Source organism: Strix uralensis, chromosome Z (genome assembly GCF_047716275.1).
Source record: "Strix uralensis isolate ZFMK-TIS-50842 chromosome Z, bStrUra1, whole genome shotgun sequence".
In the NCBI taxonomy this organism is placed as follows: Eukaryota; Metazoa; Chordata; class Aves; order Strigiformes; family Strigidae; genus Strix; species Strix uralensis.
The window spans coordinates 24,946,803-24,973,331 of NC_134012.1; positions in this window are offsets into that span (position 1 = coordinate 24,946,803).

A 26,529-nucleotide genomic window follows, 5' to 3' on the forward strand; every position below is an offset into this window, starting at 1 on the left:
TTTTTTTCCCTTTAAAGTTCTTGTTCTGATTCATCACCCTAACAGGGTGAACAGTCTTGTGTAACTGTTGCATTATGCTCCAGATAGTCCAGAGCTCAATGGTCACATGTATCAAGGGACACTGGTGGATGCTCACGTGCCCAAGTAGAGCTTTCAGGATCAGTGCTGGTGATCATGGACTATTCAGGATGAAGGCAGCTGAGCAACTGAGGGCACTGGCTTTGAAGATGAGAAAGTGGGTTGGAATTCCTGCTGTTAGACTCCTGTAGGACATAAAAATATCACTCAAACATTTTGTGTCTCAGCTCCTCAGCATGAGGACAAAATAAAAGTTTTGTTTTACTTTACAATGCATCTGAAGTGCTTAATTTCTATATCAGTGTAGGCAATACGAAACACATAAAGTCTCAAATGTAATGTTTAAGTGTGAAGAGTTATTAGCCCTATGCTATTTAAATGAAAACATGACAACAGTTTTAATAGAAATCCCCGAGTGCCTGGTGGAGGTGATTTCTACTGACTTTCTTCTTTAGTTGAGTATATCTTCAAATTTTGAAGGAAAAATGTTTGCTCTAGACTCTGAAGGTCCAGCCTTTGCTCCTGGTGAGGTCCCACAAGGGCTATGAGAAGCTTCTCACAGCGGCAAGATATTGCTGATTAGGGAATTTCTTCTCTCTTTTACAGGCTGAAGGTCCTGAATTAAAGAATTGGGGCAGTAAGTTCTAGAAAGTGAAGCTGGTCAATTAACCTCTCCAGATACATGTTCTCTCCTGCCTTGCTTCTGCTGGGTACGGCATTTAGGCTGCCTTTAGCAGTGAGCCTTTCCTCAGAAAGCCCTTCTGCTTTGCAAAGGAACTTATGGCAGCTCATCAAGATCTGTGAGTCTTCCTAGAGAGAAAAAAGACCAACTGATTTGCCCATATAGCCTGCATTTGAGTCAGCCAACACAGTCAAGGAAGCTGCAAGAGCAGTTTGTCTCATCCCGAAGCAGGCACCTTCATCTGCTCTTACAAATCGTCTGACACACTCCATTGACTGTACTGACCGGATCTCCACTAACGATGAAACTCAAATGAGTAAGTAGCTCACACACAGATATTTATGATTAACTGAGTTGAAAGCCACTCTTGGGTAAGCCTGTTTGTCTGTGCTTCACAGGGATTTTCAGAAAAAAAGGAAGCAGTCTTGTGGTGTTTTCACTGTTGTTTTTATGCCATATACCAGAAGGAGGTAGAAATTTTTCTTACCAGAGGTAAAGATTAGAGCAGAGACTTGAACATGTGTGGTTAACTGTCTAAAGGAGTCCCCTAACCACAGGAGTTATCATGAATTAGCCTGAATTTATTATCCTGAATTATCTCAGAAAATTGTCCCAAGGAATGTTGAAAAAAAATCTGAAAGACTGTGATTTTTATTTTGATTTATCACCTTTTTGTTTAAACTGCATTTATCTGAAAGTGTCCTGGCTAGCTTTTTCTTTCCTTGTTAAATGATTCTCTATTTGCCACCATCATCACAATACCTAGGCAGGTCATTTTTTTGTTTACTGCCATAAAGTTCCTCATGACTTAAACTCTTTGCCTTATTTTTATTCTATACACAGAAAATGAGGACTAAAAGATTAGATAGATAATATTCTGATCGAAGTAAAAGATACACTCAAAAACTTGCAATTAATGTAGTCCAATGAAGCTTCTCTCTTCTGCATTTCCTGGATTAGAGTTTTATTACAGTTCCATTCCTGTTTGCAGTTGAAGCATGGTAGTTCTGGATAAATAAGAGGGAAAGAAGCAAGTTTGGCAGGGAGGCAGAGCCCAGAGCCAAACACCACTCAATAGTGTAACCAATGGATTCAGCATAGGAAGTTTGGAGAGCAAAACTTATTTAGGCTGTAGGCCATAAGTTAACATATCACTGGAATGTGAAACAAGTGAAAGTGTTTGAAAAATGGTGCTTTAATGTTCTTCTAAGTAAAGAACTTTCAGGAGTTCCTTGGGGAATTCAGACAGTGCCTTCTTTCATTTAATGTTGATTTTTAAAATATTCTTGGTGATTTAAACCCAATCTCAACAGTCCTCTAGCTTCTTATTTATGTTCTTGATGTTCCTTATGGAAGGGTTAATTTGCTCAAGCTTCATATCTCTGGTTTTCATTTGACAGAAATCAGGAGTCAAGAGCGTCCTAACAGTTACAGACTAAAGTCCCATGCTCTGGGAAAGTGCTTAAGTGCTGTCCTGAAGACAGATCATATTTTCCTGAATCAGGACCATGAACAATCTTTAAGATGATAACCTGCTGGATGGCTTTAAAGTAGAATCTATAGCCTGAGCATGATGTTTCCTTTAAATTCCACTTGAATCTCTGTAAAATTCAGTTATAATTCTGGCTCAGCTGTAGATTGCTAGACATGAGTTACACTGCATAATTTAATCTGAAAAGTAGATACATCATAGAAGTGCTTACATACGTTAGCTAGGAGCATTGCGGGTAGATGGGAGTAGATAATAAATTTCACTGCTACCATACCTCACAAATACTAGCATGTCAGAGAATCACCGGCAGCTCATAACTTGCTTCCTTCCAGAAAATTTGGGCAAACCTGCTTTTATTCAAATGCTTAAGAGTTTTGTCTTTAAGGGAGGGAAGCACAGACTTTATCCAAATGGCTGAACTGAAGGTATTTTTGAATAATGAAGACCCTGCATGTGAAACTGTACAGCCAGCTAGAGCCCTTACTCAGTCACCAGGAGGCATTTGTGTTTATCCACACTGTAGTACTGTGGGCTCACTTGAAATTTTGGTATTATTATCACTGATTGATGTTTTGCCACAGTTTATATCCAGGCTGATTTCTATCCTTTCCTTTACATAATACCAGATAACAACAACAACAGAAGTAAAATAAAAATGGCAGCATTTCCTGGAAAGGCAGAAATTCCACAGCATATGAAAAGAAAAAAAAATTTCCCCAGAAATATTATCAAAAGAGAAGCAGATTCACCTTTACCTAAGGACTTGCTGCCTAACTAACCAGCACAATTTCTATCAGTAGACATGAATATAAAACGTTTGGCACCACCAATGTATACAAGTTCACCACTTTCTTAAAGTGATTTTAGTTTAATTTGAGGAGTTAAACAACTTCATGCTTCAGCAGCTGATACATGAGTTATGTGCAACGGACAGCTGAACATGTACATCCAGCCAGAAATAAGGCAGACTCTCTATATGGCATCTGCCTTCCCTTCAATTTCTTCTCATACAAGAGGAGACAGACTTCAGCCTTATGGCTTCAAGAATATTTGAGTTTTAACCATTGCAACATTTCCCTCATCTTCCTCTTAGTACAACCTGGCCTCATGAAACAGATGTATTTTTATTTATTTACTGTGAAACACAAGAACAGTTATATCGTAGCTATATCTGCCTCAGTATTTGATTTCTATTCAAACAAAATTGGATAGGAAACAAGTCCCATCATAAGAAAGTCCCATCTGAGTCAAAGCAAGTTGCTACACTGTTCACTTTTTAAAAGAAGTCAATGTTCAGAACTCAAAGACAATGTCAGAAATGTGAGTAAGGGTGTGAAACGGTTATAAAAAAGTACTGACAAATTCTGTAAGTTCATGACTGGATATTGATATGATCAATAGAAGAATTTCTCAGTTAATCATCACCATATCTTCAAAAGATGTTTACATTCTTGTTTTCCAATTATTTTTTTTTTTTTAATTTAAATAATTTCTAAGAATCCAGGAGTCAGTTCCCAAAAATGTAGACTATGAAAGGAAAGTCTGAATAGATGTCTTCGATATCTAGTCCACCAAGAAGACAGCTTCACAACTGTCTTTGCTCCCTGGATTGCACCTTTCATTCTAGCCCCCATGGTGAAGTCCTGTTAGCCCTTTGCCTTTTGTAAACATGGGGCAAATCTCAGTTTATGTATCAAGAGGAATGCCTGTGGGATTATGAGGGTAGTGAAGGTTTTTTTTTTTCACCATCGTAATAAAGTTTCGGAAAGCAAGTAAAGACAGTTAAATTCCTCATAAAGTTTTGACAGGTCTTCCTGCTAATTATGCTGTTGCTTAATAATATTATCCACCCTCTCAATTTTTATCTTCACCTGTAAGTTTGACAGCTTGGGGTTTTTGTGGTTTTTTTTGTTTGTGTAGGAGTTTTCACCATGATGCACACAGTCACTTCCATCTAATTAAGCACAAGACAGGAACAGATGCCATTTGCTACAAGGCCTTGTAACCAACTCACCCCACCTCTATTCTACACTAAGTCAATGCCTGGAGCACTCACTACTGGAAGGAAGGAGAGAAAAAAGAAAAAAAAAACAGCCACACCGGTGGAACAAAATGATTGAGCAAGAATTCTTGGCAAGGTGATAATGAGCAATCCCAAATAAAGGTTAAATTTTATGTAAATGTACATAAAGCGTGCCCAGACTACTGGTAAAAAAACTAAGCTTCGAATTGGACATGAGTTTATCACCTCTATTTTTTTAATCTACTTTTTTGTCTCCCTTTAGTCTTGATAGGCATTGGAAACAAATTCCCCTTTATGAAATGAAGGAAGAAAGATCTGCACTCCACTGAAGGCTGTGATGAGATCTTTCCCCCTGGGCTTTGATGCATTTTTATTCCTCATTTTTTTCTTTAGCAGTTTTTAGCATTATGCTTGAGGGAAAAATTATTTTCTTGGTTTCATATTTTAAATCTGTATTCAGTATACCTTCAAATGTCAATGTTACTCCTTTGCCTTTTAAACTAGACCTACAACTGAGAAATACTGATATTACTGACACTATAACAGGTAATTTTGCATTGAGATTGCAAAAACTTTAGCTATTAAGGTTTGTTGCTTTGTGTTTTTTCCAATAGATTGCTAATACAACCTCTTTTCTTTATAACATGCTCGCTGTTAATTCTGACACTTCCTCCCATGTCCCCTCTGCAGATGCACATGCACACATGCACAGACAAATGGTAACCCAAAAATCTAATCCTAGTTAAGAAATTATGGATTTTGAGGCAGGATGATGTGAAGCCACTACAGCGTAGCCCTCTATACATAAACATGAATTTGTCTTGTATATATTATGTCAACGGATATGTGCCTCTTAAGCAAGAATGAGCGTTATATTAAATTGTCTAGAATTTATGGAGTAATGATTCATATTTGGGAAACAGGTATGGTGGATGTGTGGTAAAAGAAATACACTTAAAACTGCAGCATCCTAAAAATGTCCTCAAGGTGTTAGCCTAATAGGCAGACACTTCAAGAAGATGTGAAACCATCACTGAAGCCAGTGATGGAAAGAAAAGTTAGGCATGGCATGATTTACATGGTCCTTCTACCCATAAATCAAGCAGTAGGCCCCAGGAGTCCTCAACAGATGAAACAAATGCAGATTTCAGGGAGTGCAGACCCCCTGAACAAAGCATTTCTTCCTAAACAGAGTTTCCAAAGCTTTTTCAAGGGGCAGCACGGGGATTCCTGGGACCCTGAGGTCCACCTTTTGTCCGGTTCTGTAGAAAAGCTGAACTGCTTACTCAAAGGTAGCGAAAAACTATGAAACCAGCAGCAGCAAACAGCACCTTTGGAACCAGAGAAACACCTGCAGAAGGTATGTAGCTGCTCAGTGAACTGAATCACGACTCAGGTGCAATTTAACGGGTGCTTTGACAGAAAAGCCTTGGCTCTGCACTATGCAGGAGATACTTTTCTGCCCAAACTCTGGAAACAGTTTGTTCCTGGAAAATTAGTCTAAACAATAGAAGAAATCTTTTTGTCTTTGGGGTTTTTTGGGGGGTGAGGTTGTTGTGTTTTGTCTGTTTTGTGTGCTTTGTGCTCCCACTGTTGACATTAAGCTGCTGTGCCTGAGGCTGAGACATCTATCCTGCACTATAAGGAGCACTCCCTGTCCAGAATTGTCTATAAAATATGAGTAAAGCTGTTGGAAAGAGTGATGCATTAAATCCTGCAGCTCAGGAACTCTTCTGTCAGAGACCTGGCTGTGCATTATGCCTGTCAGTGCCTCCTTTTCTGTGCACACAAAAAGTGAATATTTTTGCTAAGGGCTCTTGAGAACGAAACATTCTGTGGAGACTCAAATGAGTGTACCTGTTAAAGTTCAAAGTGACCTAGATGTACTGGGTCCAGCCTCTTTGGTTTTTCTTCTACTGCTTTCATGTGTTGTTTGACTGAAGAATTACATGAGAACAAAGCTCTATTCTTTTACATTCATTTGAGAAAGGCACTCACAAGATATATGTTCTGGAGGCAATAAATAAAGATTTTAAAAGTTTTGAAACTGTTTCTAAAAATGATAGCCATGGAGAATCATCCTCATCCTTTGACTTTTAAACCAAATTAAGTGGCATCTTCAGTGTTCTGTGGGAAGACCTGTCCCAAGCCCCACAACATAGAAGTGCTGAAGAAATGCCATTATTGAACCCACCGTTAGCAGTCATTCAGGGGAAATATGTAGCAAAGCCAAGGTAGCTGATCATCCGGGAGCTGGTCAATCTCCATAAATTGCTTGTTAATACTATATGAACACTATGTTCCAGGATTGACATATAGGGTAAAGACAAGCTTGTATATTAAAAAAAAAATAAATGTAGAAAGTAATGTTTTTATGCCTTCATTATTAATGATTTCTACAGTGTAAACTGAGGAAATTAAGCTCAAGGACCCTGAAAACCAGGATCCAATCAACTGATACCAGGGAGGAATCTGGTGTGGGAGATGTTGCCTGAAGTGATCAGAGTACAACTATAGCATGTAACAATTTAACTAAATGCTGTTTTAATAGCAAAATTAGAGTTAAAATAGAAAACTCTGGCCTCTTAGAGAGAAAAAAACCCACAACACAGGTATTTCTAACAGGTTGCCTTTCAGTATTTACAGAGAATAAATTACTTGTACATAGGAACAAATTTTTTATCCATTTTTAATTTTCTCTATATTCATTCAGACCTGTTTTGACTAAATATTAGGTAATGAAGCTTTTAGCTCAAACAATACATGTCTGTTAAAATCAATATAATGATGTTCCAAAATCTTATGGCTAGATCTAATGGATTAGTAAGTATGTAAATTCAACAAACTTTCCCCAAGATCACTGCTTCTACTTTTGATACAACAGCCATAAAACACTGTGATTCTAAATTACTTTTAATGTTAACATAGGATCTGAATTTACAGTGTTCAGCTGAAGCTATCTGTTGTGAAGTACCAAGAGAATATTGAAAATCTGTCTGTTTTTAAGATAGAACTGAACTGGGTTTTTCTATATAGACAGCAACACAGATATTGAGCAAAGTCTGTTTTTCTCAGAGCCAACAGGAAGGAAGGAGAGGAAAATCTGAAAATGAGTTTAATTCAAGCCAATTTTGGCTTAGTGATCAAAACAGAAGGGACATAAAATAAAGCTTTTTATTTTCATCCACACAGCAAAATGAAAAAGTTTTACTAAGCTTTACAGTGATGATTGCAGTGAAAACGTTCAGCTGAAGTAAATTCTCATACTTTGACTAGAAAAAGTGAAGGTATGACATTTATATGAGATGTGGATCTGATCCAAATTGCTAAATATTATATAGCTTTAAATTTTCTTGATAGCATGTGATTGAATGTCTTCCTTGTTTCTTTAAGACACACAGTATTTTTCTTCTGACACTGCAACTCAAGTGATAGACAAGTGTAAAGTTTATCACACTTTTCTTAAGTAAATTTCTAATGTTCATCCATGCAGTGAGAACTTTTATGTCATTTCCCTAAGACTTCATATTTCTACAGGAAAATTCAATCTGTTTATTAAATGACATGAATTTTCAACTACTAATATCTTGATTTCTGGTTGCTAAAATTATGATCCTCAAGTCTTTTGGAAAAGGTTTCCCTTTCCCTTTCCCTTTCCCTTTCCCTTTCCCTTTCCCTTTCCCTTTCCCTTTCCCTTTCCCTTGTTGGATTATCACTGACCAGGGAGGTAGGAAGTCCAAATGAATAGCTAAATACTAAATTTAACAATGTCTGGTATAAGTTCTGTTCATTTGTGAAGAGTTTAGAGTTTCCTGTTTATGTTTTCAGAGATTAAAGAAGATGCCATTCTGTTTCCCTGGGGTTACTGGTAGTGATAGTGAGGTTGCAAACAGTGATCCCGGCCCTTCTTACTGCCTTGATGCTTAGTGATAAACAGACAAAATGTCGACTGTACGATTGTACGTATGGCTTTCTGAAAGATTTGAAAAACTCAGTGTACTACAAAATATAATAAGAACTTTTAAAGGCAAAACTCAGTCTGAACAGTCTGTTTTATAGCATCAAATTTATGGCTTCATTATTTATAAGGGAAAAAAAGAGAATGAAATACCAAACAGACAAGAGTTCTGTTCTTTTGCTGAAGCTCATTAGGTGCATGCTCACCATCCCATAAACTTATGTCTGGTATTTTGTGTCTTGCTTAAAAAGTGTTAGAGCTAGTCAATATAGAAGCTTTGGAGGTAACAGAGCCCTTAAAAACATATTAACCTCAGAGGTGGGAAAAACAATGGAATAATTTAATTTCTGCGCACAGCACTAGAGCGTTTGTAAACTACCTTTCACAGATCCCTTTGATCGATCTCTCCAAGATCAGAGCCTTCTGAACCTCCAGTTAAAGAAATGAGCCACTGAACAACAGTTTGCAACTCCGTGTTTTAATGCTGAAGTCTCCAAATTTAGTTGATTTGGTGATAACTACACTGTTGTGTTTGTCTTAAACATATAGTGTCCAAATCACTCCAGTGTGGAGACTTTACTCACAAGCAGAAGCTCACACCACAGTTATTTTAAAAGATACTGAGAAAATATAATCCTTCTAACAGAATTAGCTGCATCTGTTCTTCCAGCTCTTTGGAAGAAGCTATTTAGAGAGAACACATTTACTCTGAAATTGTCAGGAGACTGAGGAAACACCTTGGAAGCAATTGAATTACCAAGTTTGCTGCTGTGAGGTTTGCTCTCTGGGTTGGACAATAAACCACTTTTAATTACAGAGAACAGATTACGGGGCCTCAGCGGTAGGCAGAGAACCTTTGTTGATCTTCAGTAGAGCGCTGAAAACACTTCTTTCAAATATTCCTGCAGTAGCTATACAAATGTACTGCCTCTCAATTCTCTGATTTTCTCAAATCCTTTTAAACTGTCAAAATTATAACAGATGGAATTACAACCTTTTCTTACAGGCTACTGAGCATGATGTGTGCTGGTGGGAGGGATGCTTTTCCACGCGTCCCTGTGAGTTCACTCCAGCCAATCTCTGTGACACTCTTAACTTTCAGGCTGGGGGCTTTTGTTGTGTCCAAATGACTTCAAACCAGATGAGAATCAAAGGGACTAATTTACTTCAAGGACTACAGTTTTACCCTTATCTCACAGCCTTCATGCACACTCTTAAAATAACAAATCAGCCCCCTCTGATTAATTACCATATATCAATCCTTGCAATATCTTTTAAGTAGAGTATTTTGCTGTTTGCTTTAGGACCTGGCTGATGTCCAGGGCAAATGAATCAGTGCATAAGGGTGAACTCTAATCAGTAATGAACTTCATCTGTTTTTCAATTAAGATGATTAGGGAATTTCACTGGACAGATAAATGCTCTCATTCATTCTCCTGCATTTCCCTGTCCTATCCATAGGTAATGACTAGTTTTAACAAACTTACTGTCAGAATGTCTCAACCAGTATTTGTTTTCAAGACAAAACAAAACAAACAACCTTGTCACCTAGTCCAAATCAGGGCTCATTGCTTTCCTAACGATATCTGTGTAACAATTAGTTCCTTCAAATGTCAGCTACAGAGCTACACAGCTACAGCTTATCAGAATACAAGACATCAATTGATTGTATAGATGCTCCTTTTAAATAAAATAATTTAATCTGAACATAGTTTCCTTTTGTACAAAGAATATCATAACATACAAGCATAGGAAAATAATTTCACAGACTTTGCAGCTTTATAAATTTATGAGAAATAACAACCTCCTAAAAAGTTACTAGGTCAGAGTTGTTCTGGAGAATTTTTAACTGAAAAGTTTTATCATCAGCTTGTTAGAACAAGTTCTTCACTTGGAAGGGTTATTTCAAACAGTTTTCAATGCACCGCTGACACAGATGAGAAATTTCTTAAATTTCACGCATTCTGAGGAGCAAAAAATTATTTGATATAAAAGAAGTTGATATCATTCATAGAGGAAGAGGGAGGAATTTGGGATGCTTCGTTGTTTTTTTGGTGTTTGTTTTGTTTTGTTTGTTTCTTTTATTTTTGTTTTTTTGTTTTTTGTTTTTTTCCCTGCATAGTAAAAAGTCTCATTGGCTTGATATCCTCAGAGAATGAAAACAGATTTCCAACTGGCTCTACTAAACCTGTAACTGTTAAACTAGTGTGATGCCAAAATCCAGGTAATTCTGGAATTACTGACCCAGCACTTCTCTCTGAGAAATATATGGTTTCCCCAAGATCACCATCACTAGTGCTGGCAGATCAGAGCTGAAAGGATCCTCCCTCTACACCACTCTCAGGAGACCCCACCTGGAGTACTGCATCCAGCTCTGGGTCGTAAAATACAAGAAAGACATGGACTTGTTGGAGCAGGTCCAGAGGAGGAACATGAAAATGATCAGAGCACTGGAATTTGCTCTGAAGAAAGGCTGAGAGAGTTGAGGTTGTTCAACCTGGAGAGGAGAAGGCTCTGGGGAGACCTTACAGTGGCCTTTCAATATATAAAGGGGTCTTACAAGAAACATGAAGAAAGATTTTTCATCAGGTGCAGTAGTGACAGGACAAGGGACAATGGTTTTAAAATGAAAGAGGTGGGATTAGATTAGATATAAGGAAGAAATCCTTTACGATGAGGGTTGTGAGACATGGGAACATGTTTCCCAGAGAAGTTGTGGATGTGCCCTCCCTGGCAGTGTTCAAGGCCAGGTTGGACGGGGCTTTGAGCAACCTGGTCCAGTAGAAGGTGTACCTGCCCGTGGCAGGGGGGTTGGAAGTAGATGATCTTTAAAGGCCCCTTCCAACACAAACCATTCTATGAGTCTGTGATAACCTGACAGCAGTATGATTCTGCGTTACCATAATCATCTGTGAAAAATTAAAAAAAAATAGGAATGAGAATTTCTCATTATTGAAGATAATGTAATTCAGAGAAACAATTAGACTGTCTTGGAAACTTCCCCCTTTTTTAACTTAAATGGTATTGCTCTAACTAAGGCAGGTTCACACACTTCAGAAAACCAATTGAACATCTTATTGACAAATCTATGCTGAGACATGTTGTACTTTCACCTCAGATTAATCTCTCCATATGCATCCTGAGTGAAACCACACAGGGCTCCCATGGTGTTAAGTACTTACAAATCACTTTGAAATAATGGCTCTGTGTATGACCCCTTCATAGCTAAGCTCCAACTGTTTCCTAAGAGCTAAATGAATATAAGCAAAGACAGTGAAACTTCAGTGTTTTAGAACAGATGTATACATAACATTTATCTCTGAGATTTATACTTCCTTTTGGATTGCTTATTGCCTCAGATGATGGAAGAATTCGCCCTTTCGGCACTCAAATTGGGGATTCTCCACCTACCTGACCCCAAAACTGGGGAATATTGACACTGGCTTTTCTAAAGGCAGTTTGCACAAGATATGCACAACAATCTTGCAGTCTATTGACTTCCTGACCTGGAGATTATGTGAAATAACTACTGTGAACAGTCATACTGAACAGTTCCCTCAGAAACTTGGGTATTTGTTTTTTGAACCTATGACATCTCTTGTCATCAGCAATGTGCTGTGGCAATCCATTTCGGAGCTGAATTACACAATATGTGCAATTTGTTTCTTTTTTCTGCTGCCTAATAATGATTTGATGTTCCTTTATTTCTGTTTACAAGACAAGGCATAATTTATACAGTTTCTCTATTATTTTTAGAAATGTTATGGACTTCTACCATTTCGTTCTTCAGGTTGAAGCAACCTAATAAATTTAGCTGCTTTTGATTTGTTTTGGTTTGTTTTTTTCCATCGTGTTTTCATACCTCTACAAATTCTTGCAATCCTTTGTGCACCCTTTATAGCTCTACTATAACATTCCTGAGATGCTGAGACAAGAACTATATACGATACCCAAAACAGCATCACAGATTTATGGAGCTGTCTAATAATGTTTCCTGTTGTGTTCTCTGTTCCTTTCTAAGAATGCCTAATGGTCTAGTCAACTATTTTTGACTGCTGCCAGGCAGACAACTACCAGGCAGAGAACTGTTGCACTGACTCCGGACACCTCTGCTGACTGTTAACACTTCATCAAGAAATTATGTGCATAGCTAGAATTGTTTTCACAATATATATGCAGTATTTTTCATTTTCTGAAAACATTTATCTGCTATCTAGCCTCCATCAGAGGACTTTCCTGCAACTTTTTAAACTAATGCCTAGTATTAATTTAATAACTAATATTAAACTTTTTGCTGTCCTGCATAACTTGATATCAGTAGTGAAACTCATCTTTGTTTTCATTCCAGTTTGAATGAAATAAATTTGCAGTGGAATAATCCCTGCAAAATTGTTCCTGTAGCTCCATAATTACACTTGGCAATTCTGACTAACAGAGTGTAATAGGTTATAAATTGTGGAGTTGCTCCTTTATGTTCCTGAAGGTCGAGGAGAGGATTTTTAAAGACTGAGAAATGTGCAGAAGCAGAGTATCTTTCCAGTGTACAGTGAAGAGTCTGCTATGCTGAGCAGTTGTCTAGGCAGAAAGAATGGCTGAAGTGCTTGTCCTTGAACCAGTCCAACATTTGAGCTGCGCTGGAGGTGTGGGAGCTGTATGCTAAAAGGCTGCGGCATCATTCTGGCCCCTCTGGCCATGAAACTGTATGGAGAGAAAATGCATGTGTAATGAGAAAGTAGTGTTCTCCCTGAGACTCCAACTGAATTTATTTTCTAGAAAGAGAAGACCAGATAAACTTCATGAAACAGTGTGAAAGAGTAGAGAATGGGTATCCACTGAGACGACACAAAATAATTTCAAAATAATTAAGAAAATTAAATAGTTTTGGTTGCATTCCACTTCTCCCCCACAATGGAGGTGCAATTTTTCACCTTAGAAAAAATATACTTTCTACTGAAAAGTGCTACACTGGGTGATTCTTGATCAGCAGGTAATTAATTTTATGTTAACAGTGGTTTAGCCACAGCTAAGAAAATGCAAACAGATATAAAATGCAAAACCTCACCTGAAACTGAGAGGGTTTTAAAAAAGTCTCATTCTAAGCAGAGGAGAGAGGTTGCATGTTGCAGTGACTGGTTCCCATGGGAGAAGAAGACGAAGAGCTCCAAGGTTCCATATTAAATCTACACCTGCTTTAGACTGCAGTCTGTGGCCACTTAAGGATTTTTATTTATTTTCATGGGATATATTGGTATATATTTGATGTGTATGACTTAGTAGAGAGTATTAAAAATCTGGGGAAATAGAAGAAAATTAAATATCTCACTCTGAAATGAAGTCAGAAGGAAATTAGCCAAAACAAAATCTCTTCAGTTCCCTAGGCACATAACCCTACAGGGATTATTTGGTGACAAATTTCTCTGTGCTTGTAATTTAGGTCTTCATCTATGTAACTCTCTTCTCTTAAATGGTCTTGATTTATGTGGTTCACTGAGGTTAAGCCACTATGCTTAGTGATTTAAACTATGAATTCTAATGGGTATGGCTCACCTTAGCATCTGTAGTGGTCAGCATGCAACTGTACTGACCTGCACTTTGGGAACAAGTTACTTCACATCTTTCAAGGCAGAGTCTAGACTGAGCTGACTTCTCCAAAGCAGTTATGTCCAATCTGTTACTACTTTGTTGCATTCAAATTACAAACTGGGATGTTTGAACTCTCCACCAGATTCTTACACGATAAATCGCACCATTCATGTGGGCCAAAGAAACATGCCCTATGGTTAGTTCTGCTAGTCCATGCATAGAACCAGTATTAATCCAGTTACAATGATGTTAATAATTTTAGTTTGAATTATACTCAGTTCAAACTGTGTACACAAATAATTTACTACCTTTGTCTCTCTCCCTCTCCCTGGTGCTGTAGTTTGCCTTCCCATGCCCCTCTGCATTCCCAGGGTGGTGACTTCAGCCTGGAGATGGGCAGGGGAAGAGACGGAATTTGCAAACTGTCACCAGCATCCTGAGTCTTTCACTGGAAGAGTTTGGAGTGGATGAGGGGGGTATCTTCCTCCTCCCTCTTGAGTCCCTTTCTTGCTTGCTGACACACCTTTTGTTCTTCTCTTATTGGTGTGTAAGTTCATCAGAATTTACCACACACAGTGTGTTTTACCTCTAATGGATACTTGCTCTGGTTTCTCTCTGTTATTCCTAAAAATAATTACCCATCTGGCAAAGCTCAGTTCCTCTATTGAAGGCCAGTGATCTGCCTACCACCTTAAGGTTTCTGGTACATCATGTGGCCACACATTCAAGGCCTTTGCTATCATTCAGTGTCTCTAGCTCCTCTGTGCTTCACTTTGATTCCAGGCTCATAGGTAATTCATTCAACTCTGAAAAGCCACTTGTTATTAGTAGCTATCAGGCACAGAATTGTCTGGTGCTGCATGTACCATTTGTACAATCATACAGAGCTCAGAGAAAGCTAAAAGAAAAATGGAAAATAGGAAAGAAAAAAAGTTTCTCTCCATCTCTTGATTCCCTTTTTTCCCTGTGTCACAGAGCTATTTTGGCTGCAATCTACTGCAATATTATGAGAAATTATAAAATATGATGCAACAGCAAACAGAAGAAAATGCAATAAAGTCCCTGCAGAGTCTAGCAGGGAAGATTTAATCATGACAAAGACTGGCTTTTCTTTTCATTTCTTGAGTCTCTGTTATCTATGTTCCCCACTGAAACTGCAGAAGCAAATTAGAAAGTAGTCTAAGAATCCTCAAACACGTGAGCAACATGAAAACTCTGTAGGTGTTCTTCTTATCAGAAGCAACACGTTTTATTGAAGTAAACCAAAACTTTTCCCCTTTTTCAACAAGATTGCAAAAAATAACTGACCCTCAGTCTGCCATGCCTTGGCATGGTCAAAGTGGCTTCACTGAGCTTTCTGTGCTCCTGCTCTGCTAGTCCAAGAACAGAAGATGATTGTTGTGACCAGATGAGGCTTGAGACACATAGAGGAAAAGTCAGTGTTTTTCTGCTGGCCTGTGGGACTTCAGATGACATTTTCCTTGATATTTTTTTAAGAGGAACATACAGAGCTGTATTTGTTGACTGTTTTATCTTATTTTAACATCATTTTCTTATAATTGATTGATGGTTGAAATGTTACTTCTGTTCTTCTTTCCTTCCATTTAATAAATATCAATTAATAATCATAGTAAAGGAGTGAAAACTGGTTTATGTTGATATTTGAACTATAATAAATATTGGAGAATGTTGTTATAACCTAAAAAGTCACATATAGAAATAATTTGTACTTTGGGATTAGTTAGGCCAAAACCAACAATTTAAATGTTTATCCATCTAAATTCTATTCATGAGCTCAAAGGTTTCATTTTTCTTCAGTTTTATGTTAAACTTTTATCTTACTGAAGAAATTGAACTGTATGCCAGCATAATGTATTTAAAGTTAACAAAAGATTTTATGGCACAAGGATACATGGTAATTCTGTCATGTACCTTAGAATATTATTAATATTAAGGATTTTAACATCTTCATTTTTGTGATTTATTCTCACATTAATAGATAATCCCTATTTTTCACTTTATATTGCTCCCAATTTGTGTGAGACCACTAGGTCATAAAGTACTCAGCTTTCTGCTCTTTTATATTGTTTTAAAGCTTTAACCTTTGCGATTTTAAATTGAAATCCACTTTCCTGTACTTACACAATGGGAAAAGAAAATGTGTTTTCATTTGGACGTACAGGGGTTGATTTTTCATATTTACTGGCTTAACAGTTAGGCTTTATCAGTTAACTGCAAGAGCACTGGCACTATAACCCTCTACATTCCTGATACTAGTATGCTGTTTCTATTGCCCTCACCAAGAATTCTGTTTAGGTAACTATCGACATATAATTTCATGAATACATAGGCAATGACTCAGTGATGTGTGAACCTACAGTTCTTGGATTTTATCATTTGAATTTGTTATGTTGAAAAATTTTTTCTGCCTCTGAATGTTGGCAGATGTTGGCAAAGGAGACTTTTGCAGAGACTAATAAAGTTACACATCTATTTTAAAACTATAGCTATTAAACTAAACAGAGTACTCTCTAGCCATCCTTCAGTGTTATGAGATGACCTTTACCTTGCAATAGCCTCTTTTCTCTCAGTGGTGCCTCTTCCTGAAGCCTTTACTCAGCAAGGCAATTCAGTCAGTCCCTGAAGAGTTAATTGCTGAGATGAACTAAACTCCAAATGACATGGAACTGCTGTAAATAAAGGCAGTATATCTGGGGACACATCCCTTTTAAAAGTAAATAACAACAACAACAAACAAAAATCCTGTGCCAGTTACTGAGAAACTGTTACCAAAACTCTACTTGTCTCAGATTAGGAGGGCAGCGAGCAAGACATACTGTGTGGAGGTTTTGCCTGGGGAGATCAGAAGAAGAAGAGCGAGGTCTGGCTCCTGGAAAACAGAAAACTGTACAGAATTTGTCTGGTGTGACCTGTTTTTCAGTGGTGATTGGTTGGTCAGGGTGGGTGGCTGGGAGCTTGCTGGGGCTGCAGAGGCTGCTCTGAGAGTTGAGCAGCTGCCACGTACAGTAGAGGGATTAGGCCGGGCAAGGTGAACCTGCTACCCTGAGTACGGTATAGAGAGTGCCCAGGACCACCAAGACAAAAGATGGTAGCTCACAAATGAGGGATTTTATATCAGGGATGGTTATGGGAACATGAGCTATCTCCACCACATCTTTGGGTAGTTCTCATCTGTTGCTGTTTGTCTTAATAAAAATAAAGCAGAGGAATAGGAGAATAATCTTAACCACTCATCCAAAGGAGAAAGTTAAAATCCCCATATTACTTAAGCTCAAAATGCTGTTTGAGGCCCCCCAGAAGAGTGGCGGTCACCTGGACTATTGTATAAAGTTCAAAGTGTAACCTGACCAGGCATTAGGCCTAATACACATGTACCCAGTTTGTTCTTCTGACATGAGAGTGGCTGAGGTGGAGCACCAGAGAGAGACAGGGGTTCACAGAAGAGGCTTAGGGGGATATTATCTTGTGCTACAAGGCAGGATGTAAGCCATTAGGACAGAGTTATCTGTTAGGAAGGAAAAGCCTAGTATCTTAGATGTGTCCCACCCTTTAGTGGATGTCAGACTCAAGGTCTGAAGAAGTTCTTGGAGCAGAGAGGGTCATTTTAAAGGCAAGGAGAAGCAGAGGGTGACAGTGGGAATCTGTGATCACTGAAACTGATGACATCAGGGAAAACTGCAAGGTGACTTCATGTTGGGAGCAAAGCTGGCAGACTTCCTGAGATGAAAAATAAAAGCAGAGGAACTACAATATTTGGCATCAGATGATAACCCTGCCATAACAAGCACCTGGGATACTTCATGGAAACAGGATCAGTGAGATACCTGGCAAAGAACTTTACATGAGAAATAGGGTGAAGATGCTCAGTGATGCTGCTTGTGAAAGAGTTACATTAAGTGTAAGAATATCACAGAAGCAGCCCACGATGTAATCGTCATGGGTGGATGTCCCCATAAGTACTAAGATCATACTGATCCTGCAATCAAAGTCATGACAGATATTAAGTCTAAATGATAGGTAGTAGCAGTGGGAAGTTTCAGTTATCTGTGGAAAGAACACATCAACACCTTGGATTGAGATGTGGAGAGAATTCTTGCATCCACTAAACACTGTTCAGAAGGGCAGTTTTGTCTTATTCTTGAAAATGCTATTCCAGGTTTGGTCTGGAGTGGTTTATGGGACCTAGTTCAAGACATTAGAGGAGAGTCACTCTGTAGTAACAACCAGAGTATGGCAGACATGATCATAGCAGGAGAGCAGGTCAAATAAATCCCGCCTGCAGGTGTTCCCTTTTGCAAAAGCAAACTACCTAAAAATGAAGCAAATAGTAAGAAATTAACCAAAAAATTCTGAAAGCAACCACCTAGATGCAGTCTGGTGGCTAAAAAGAACCCAACAGCCCCACAGTAAAAAGCATAAAATGCTTAAAGGACGAATGGGAAAAATTGAGCAGGTGTTAAACTTGGCATTTAAAAACAATGTTTAATCCACAAAGTGTGGCCAAATGGAAACTGGAAATCAACATGCTAAAAAAAAATCTACAGAGCACCTGGAGTTAAAAACATGGGTGAGATTCCCCGGTGACACCCTTTGTAGCAGACACATTCTGGAAGAGGGAAGATTCCTGTGTAAATTAGTTTGCAAGATCTATAATTTCAGGAAAGCAAACTTTCGTTGGGAAGCCCTTGTTCAAAATCTAAAGGCCATAGTTTCAGCCTGACTCTGAGTGCGATTCTCTATAACCAGGAACCAAGGCAGCACTCTGCACTTGGAGCAGAGAACACACATTAGTCACAGGTCACGTGATTGAAGTCAATTTTTTTCTACAAATGTGTATCATTTTGCACTACATGGCCCTGAAGCACAGAAATCTTTAACAAGGAGATCTGTATAAACCTCTCAGATAATTTAGTGTCCCCTATTTAGGTTTTCATCAATTTCATTTAGGAGATAGCTTTGTTCCCAAGGCCTGGGTGAGTTAATGAGGCATCAGTTGAGCTGTTATACTTAGAGGAAGAGGGTGAAGGGGCAGGAAGCAAAACCTGGCTGTTTTCACAGAAAATAATTTTGTTTAGGAAAAAAAAGGATATAATTCAGATGGAAAAAATTGTTGCTTCCAAGATACTTTGAAAATTCAGGTGTAAGCCTGATTTACAAGAGCAGGGTGCTGCCCATTCTTCCAGGGGACTCTGAGTAGAAAGTTCACCCCACATGCTGGAAGACTAATCTCAGTTACTGTGTATGGAGATAAAACCCACCATGCTCATCTTTTAATCTGTGAGTTATAAAATATTAATAGTTGAATGCACTCGTCTGCATAGCGATGTCTCCATCCCCCAGTACAGGGCCCCTTATACAAAAAGAATAGACTGAGAAGTCGCCCATCTGAATGTGACCCCACCCAGGTAGGGTCTCAATCCTTGTTTCAAGGAGGTATTTCTAGTGTGAAATGCTATCAGCTCAAAATCTTAAGACTCCTTTCTCAACATGTATCCAATGACATAACATTTCTTTTGGATGGGTGTGAAGAAGAGTTGAATCTTCTCCTTCCTGGATGGGAACTGGCTCCCTCCACCAGCAAACAGAGCAAACACTGCTGTGGAGTGGGAGCGTTGTCTCCTTCTGTAGCTGGAAATCTAGCCTTGAAGGACTTTTTCCCCAAGCACTCTTCATCTAAGAGCACACATCAGGCTCTGCACATATGTCACAGCAGATGCAGAGGGGAGAATGTGAGAGCGCGGAAATGACAGTCATGAACTTTCAGAGCTGAAGATGTTGCCTTTGTATTTAGTAGCCTTCAGTGGATTTCTCTTCGGTGAATTGGTCCAGTGATTTCCAAATTCACTATGGAGCATCCATTTCCAGTGATGCCTCCAGGTGTTATTGCAGTGTAAGCAGCAGGAAGGACAGTGCTGCTGCAGTGATCAATTGGTAATGAGCAGGAGACAGCAGGCACATGATAATCTACTCTGTCAGAATTGGGAGTTTTAGCCTCACTAAATTCTTTTACTGCTGTGACAAAATGGCTCAAACTGTTGGATGTGCAGTTCTGTGCCATCTGATCATTTCATCTTCTTAGCTATAAACAAGTGCAGGGATAAAGCAATTTATGAACTGCAAAACCATTCCATAAACATTACAAGTCTTTTGAGAGTCAGCTGCATGTGTGTCACCTTTTGGTGCAATATTTCAAACAAATGCTTTTATAAACGGCAAAAAGGGAAAGCCAGTCATTTTAGTAATACACATGAAAACAACACACACTAAAAAAATCAAACACTCTTGAATAATAAAACTATATCCAGGATCTTCAATCACAGGAGTTCTAATTAAAACTTCACAATTTTCCCACATTGCAGTTTATCAAGTTCAGTAGTTTTATGCATATTTATATCCTGGATCTATAAACATTTTTTAGAATTTTCATAGTTTGTGTGAACTTACATGTGTTATTTTTTCCCCTGATAGACCCCTCTCAATTTTTCTTTACTGTAACAGAAATATAGATCTTACTTTTCTGTCTGTTAGCTGTATTAAAGCATAGAGTTATAATCAGATCAATTTATTGCAAATATATCACATTGTCTTCTTATTGTATGGTTAAATCACTTTGAAAACTGGTTTTCCTTCACTGAACATCAGTGCTCAAATCTACCTTTTTTATTTAACTTCAGCTGTTAACACCAAGTAAAACTAAGATCTTAAATTATGAATTTGTGACTTAAAAAGGGGAAAGTTGTGATATTTTGTAACGCATCATAAACCTGGAGGTAAAAGGGAAAAGTATGTGAACAGAAAATACAATGTCTCAAGTGTGGTCAGAACTTTCCAAGCAAATTAACCAGATGTAAAGAAAATTTTTTTCTCCTTTTCACTATGTATGATTGTGTATTCAATGAAAATAAATGAAGCCAAAAAAAGAGATATGATTCCTGTCTATAAGCACATGCATGAAGTACATTCTAGAGAGAAAAGAAAGCATTATAAGCTAAAGAATAAGCAATATAAACTAGTGGTAAATTTAGCTTGATGATTAGAAAAGGGTTCCTCAGTGGTAAAATCTTGCAGAACAGCCTTCTCCCAGGAACCAACCAAACAAACGAACAAACTGTTCAGAAGATTGAGTACGTTATATTTAAGATATGTTCAACCGATGTCTGTGGTCAGTGGTGACTAGGCTTGACATACAAAAAACTTGATGAAGTATCCAGAAACATAACGAAGTACAGGATGCTTTTCCATGGTTTTGCTTAGTGCAGGTACAAATCCTGCCTCTGGGCAAACAAGGTGTTGGCCAGAGCACACAGGTGCCTTCCAGCTTAGGCTTCAGACGCCCTGTGAGACTCAGTCCCAGGGACAGGTACCTGGGTAATACTTATGCTGTGAGCAGCCTGACCTGCAGACCCACATGGGGAAGGGGTGGGGGGTTTGCCGGGCTTGGCAGGGAATGGCTTCAGGAAGCAAACGGCTATCTGCAGTCTCATCCTGCTGCAGAGAATTAGCCTGCTTTGCAGAAACATCTCAGCCTCACCCTGGATCCACAGGGACCAGACAGACGTGTTTCTGTTCTCTCTGTCCCGGTTCAGAAAGTCACCTGGACATGAGCAGAAACAGAAGTCTTGATACATAGGAAATTTCATTTCCACGTTAAAGGCAAGTTTCAATGTAGAGCTCACAGGACTCTACAGTTTTGGACAAGAAGGACCAAGCTGCCGCCTCTCACAGTCACGCTCCGAGAGGAAAACTTTTGGCCACCAACAGACCTGAGGCAGCTTGGTCTCAGTGTAGGCTCCTTATGTGCTGGCCATCAGTCATCTTCCGCTGCTGGAGCTGTAAAGTTTGAAAGAAGACCCTTGCCTCTACTGAAAAGGTGTTTCAACACCAAGAATTTTCAGTGCTGTGTGCAGGTTAGGTGCTTGCAGTGATGATGTGGGACAGACTGAACAGTAATTCCTGTGTTTACACACCAGAGAAACACCAAAAGCAGAGCTCTAAGTATGAACTTTATTGAAAACATTCAATAATTTGGTAGAAGTACTTGTTACTTTCTCTACACCCAAAAAATGAGTTTACAACTGTAAAATACTTGTAGATTTGAACTCTTGAAGTTAAACTTTCTAAACTGAAGAAAAAAAAATTGCTATATTTTGGGAAAACCTAATTTTGTTCATTAGTTATTCACTACTTTGAGATTGAAACAGGGAAGGAAAGTAGCATTATCTAATCCTGACAATAGAAAAAGAAACAAAGAATTGAAGGTGAATATTGGCAAAAATGCCACAGAAGGTGCTTGCAATGCACTGAGTAATTTAGATGCTTCATTCACAGCAGTTGTAACTTCTTCCCTTGCTTATGTTACTGTTCACTTTCTCAAGTAATAATGAGAGCTCAACATATCTTTGTTTCATTAAGATCATTTGAAAATGTCACAAACAACCACACAGGCTGCTTTCACATTTTCAGAGAGTCCATCAAGCATAAGTATTGTATCACATCTGTTATCTTAAATAACGTGAAAGCTGGCTTAGGTTTAGAGTCTCTGACCCTTCTGCAGTGATATCAGTGTGCACAACTTCAGCAGCCTCAGGCGGTGGTTATCTACAGACGTTGTTCAAAACACCTGTCAGAATACGGGAGAAGTTATTGCCTACTTTCTCTTCAGCTGCAGTGACCGGTGAAAGTATGAGACACACAGAAAAAGACATTGTTAAGAAGCTGTTAGCACTGATGAGCTTGATATCTCTAATGAGTAAAAAAGAGGTGACCTTTTGTAGATGACAGATGAAAGATCAAAAATAAAGATTCGTACTTGGAGTCTTAATGGAGGATACACAGGTAGCAGCTGCCAGCCTTCTGTACAGGCTAGACAAGACTTACATCTCTCCAACTGATGCTTAGTTACATTGAGTAAATTCTGTTTTGTGCTTAATAGCCCTCCTATGTAGTTTGAGCTGGGAACAGATTATTTAGAGCTGGAAACCATCTACATTTTATTTGTCTAATATTATATGCACTTATGAGCAGAAATGTTTTCATTTTTAAAAGAGAAGCATTAAAGCACTTATACAAAAGATGATTCATTGAAGGATCACTGGTTTATTGCAGTGAAATAAGAAAAAAAACACCCATGAAATTTGTTGCTTAAAAGAAAAATGGTTTCAAGTTTATCTTTGAGCTAAATCAGTTAGCAAGCAGGGTGGTAAAACAGCTCTTTAACAGCTCTAGTAAGAATAGCAGCAGCTCATCCTCAGAGCAGTTAGTGAAGGAAAAACTCTTAACACAGTTTACAAAACAATGGCATTGATTATTGTCTGGCTAACAGGAAGGCTGATAAAGATTTTTGAGGTGGATAGCTGCACATCTATATGATTTGCAGCTGTTTTGAGTGAATATATTCTGGATGATAAAACACGTATCACAAAATCCATTTTATTTTACAATAGACAATCTTGTAGGATCTCAATACCATGGAAAAAAAAAAAAACCTGCTAATTGATGAAGTTTATCACAAGGTTCTTATAGGTGCTTGGCTCTTATATAATATTGAAAAGAGAGGTTTAGCCATATTTCAGCTGAAGGCTTTTGTTTTATCAGGCCAGACTATTCAGGATTTGATTTAATGACATGCATGAAAGCTGTAGCAGAAGTTTTCTCCTGCTAGTAGCCTCATCTTCTGTGCTAGGCTATTTTTTCACTTCAATTAGCATAATCTCTGAGAGTTGCTCAGTCTTGATTGTTTTCCCTCATAAATACCTCTGAGATGTAAATGAAACGTTATCCCCAGGCACAGGAGATGTATCAGCTTGGTTCAAGTCCATGAGAGCCTGCTGAATTGGGGTCTCAAGAGTTCTGCGGGATCACATCCATTTTGCTTCTAACAGAGGCATTAATTCATATGCATTTTTTAACATCTCAAAACAAAAGAGTTAAAAAACCCCCAACACTTTCAAGAGAGAATGCCTCAGTGAATGGAACCCAGAAAAGCCATGAAGGCTTTTTTCTGACGTCTTCTACATCAGTAGCAGACTGGAGACCTGAATGAACATCCTACTGAATCTCAGACAAACTGTGAAAGATAAGCTGAGCAGTGGTGCCAAACACTGTAACAAATAATCGTAATACAAATAATGTTTGTGTTTTATAAAACTTGCTGCAGCTTGTTAATATTTGGATGCTTTCATTTACAATACCCTTGGAGAAATTGCAATGTTTGTTCTCACTTGCGTTACACACTAAAATGTTCAGGTCAAGGCAATTCTTATTAGCTAGTCGGTGCCAAGCATCAAGGACAAGTTACACTGAGTTTGCTGTGTGGGTGTGTTTGCAGAGGCACTCCAGTGAGGACTTTGCTCCTTCTGAGCTCTTTTCCTTACTACACTTTTTCACCGTGTGCAGAGTTTGGAAGACTTAAGCAGCCCCTACTGTGTTTTGTGTTTTACGTAAAGTGTCTAATAAACAATTTGTGTAGCGGATGTTAGGTGTTCTACAAATAACAAGTACTGTGTTTACTGATCATTTAGACCAAAAAGGACATGTGTCCAATTAATCTGTTTTATCAAAAGCTGAAGTTCAAACTCCTACTATCATGTGCAAACTCAGTGTGGGGAAGGGTTTTATCTCCAGCATCACACTCCAGGAATGCTTAGCAACATATAGAGCTAGAAACCTGCAAGCTGCATCTTAATTCTTGAAAGCCCATTTTGAGCTTCCTCTTGTTACATATGCCAGAGAACTGAAAGACCCTTACACACATTCTTGAGACACACAATGAAGTCTTGAAATTTTTAGGAAAACACGGGTAGCTCAGCTGCTTTATCTAGTTCAAGCTAATTGTGAAAATATTGTGATTGTTTAATTATTAAGGAGTCAAAATATTTGTAAAGATGCCCTCCAAGCACCTTTACTGCCAATTTCAATAATGGTGGAGTAAAATATTTAATATTTAAACTTGGCAAAGTCACATATAGGCAACCACATAGAGGTGGTTACCATATAATAATAAGTTGCTCTGCTGTGCATGTATGTAAAATTTGTAAATTAGTCACCTGGCAATGTTTAAGCAACTGCTATCTAATGCAGAGAAAAAATATTATCTTCCAAGACAAATTAGAGATTATGTCTTTTAAAATGAGTGTGTAAGCATTCACTCAAGACAAAGTTCAAAATTACTGTTTTGAGAAAAATTAACATCATAATGTTGCTAAAGATTAGATTTATCTGAAGCAGCATGTCAGCAGCTAAGAAGCCCTAATGAGAATGAAGGTCATCCAGAATGAGCCAATCGAGACAAAACCAAACAAATAAACAAAGAAAACCCAAAACCCAGGCTGATGTTACCGAGATATCTACAGTCCCTCTCTCTCTCCCACCCCCCTCCCTTTCCCTTTCTCTCTCTCTCTCCTAAGCAGCCTACATACTTGTGAACTGCAGAATTTAACTAAAGTTGTACAAAGAATAAGCAAGGACAAGCAGCTAATTTTTTAGTTCGACAGGAACAAAATGAGATTTAGATTTCTCCTGCACTAGAAAAAGAGATTCAAAGTACCTTGGAATGAACAATTAAAAATATACCACTCAAGGTTTTCAGTCTCATTAAAACTTAATATTCTTCATATTAACATGTTTTTTAATGAGGCAAGTCTTAAAAATTTTCTTAATCTTTCTCATTTATATCATCTACTGCAGTAAAGGATAGTAGTGTTTCATATAAAGGTTTTTTTCTGGATAGCTGCCCACTACTAAAAATATCTAGAAGGAGCAGTCTCATGATTCAGCATTACTTTGGTAGCAACAGAGAAGGATGAAACATATTTAAGCAGTGCCAAAAATTAATCAGAAAACATTTTCATGTATGACATCATCTTTTTTTTTTTTTTTTTTAATTTTTATTTTGCATAGTCTGTAATTAAGAAGGAAAAAATCTGCATTTTTAGATTTTAAATTAAGACATGGACTTTTTTAAAAATTTTACAGGAGTTAAACTGCATGTTTGTGGAAAGATAAAAGAAGCCAATATTGGCAAAGAGAAAAGAATTAAAACTGAATATAAGATCTGGTTTTGAGACATCCACAGGTATGTTATCATTAAGCAATCTAATTCATTTATTTGATTTTATAAGCTTTAGTTTTTATCCATTTAAAGCCCATTAAATCAGCCTGCATTCAACTGTGTTTATTTTTCTGATTCAGTGATGTTTATGTTTCAGTGACTTTCTCAAAACAAATACATAATTAAGCACATAACTAGATTTAGAGATACTCATAAAAGTCAGGATCCTCTGAATCTGGCACTAGTTCAGAAAACTGTGAACTACATCCCTATCTATGTGCTACTTCATTCATCTCTATCCCTGGTTTCCCTGCCAGGAAGACTGTTTTTCTCTGAGTGACATGTGAGAGAAACTTAAGATCAGAGAGTAGGATTCTGATATATATAAAATAAATAATCTGTAATTAAAGTGCTAAGGGAAGATGGGAAGCCAATAAAAAGCAGACTAATCAGCCTTAACAGAATTTAAAGTCATTAGCATTGAAATTCAGTGCAGACAGTTTTAATCTAGGTAGCTTTGGTTTTAACCTAGAGAAATGTCCAGATTCTAAATTAACTAGAGACAGCTCCCCTATTGTTGGCCAGCTTTATTAAAATCATATTGCTTATGGAGGTAAAAATTAGATTAATATTAAGGTTCTCA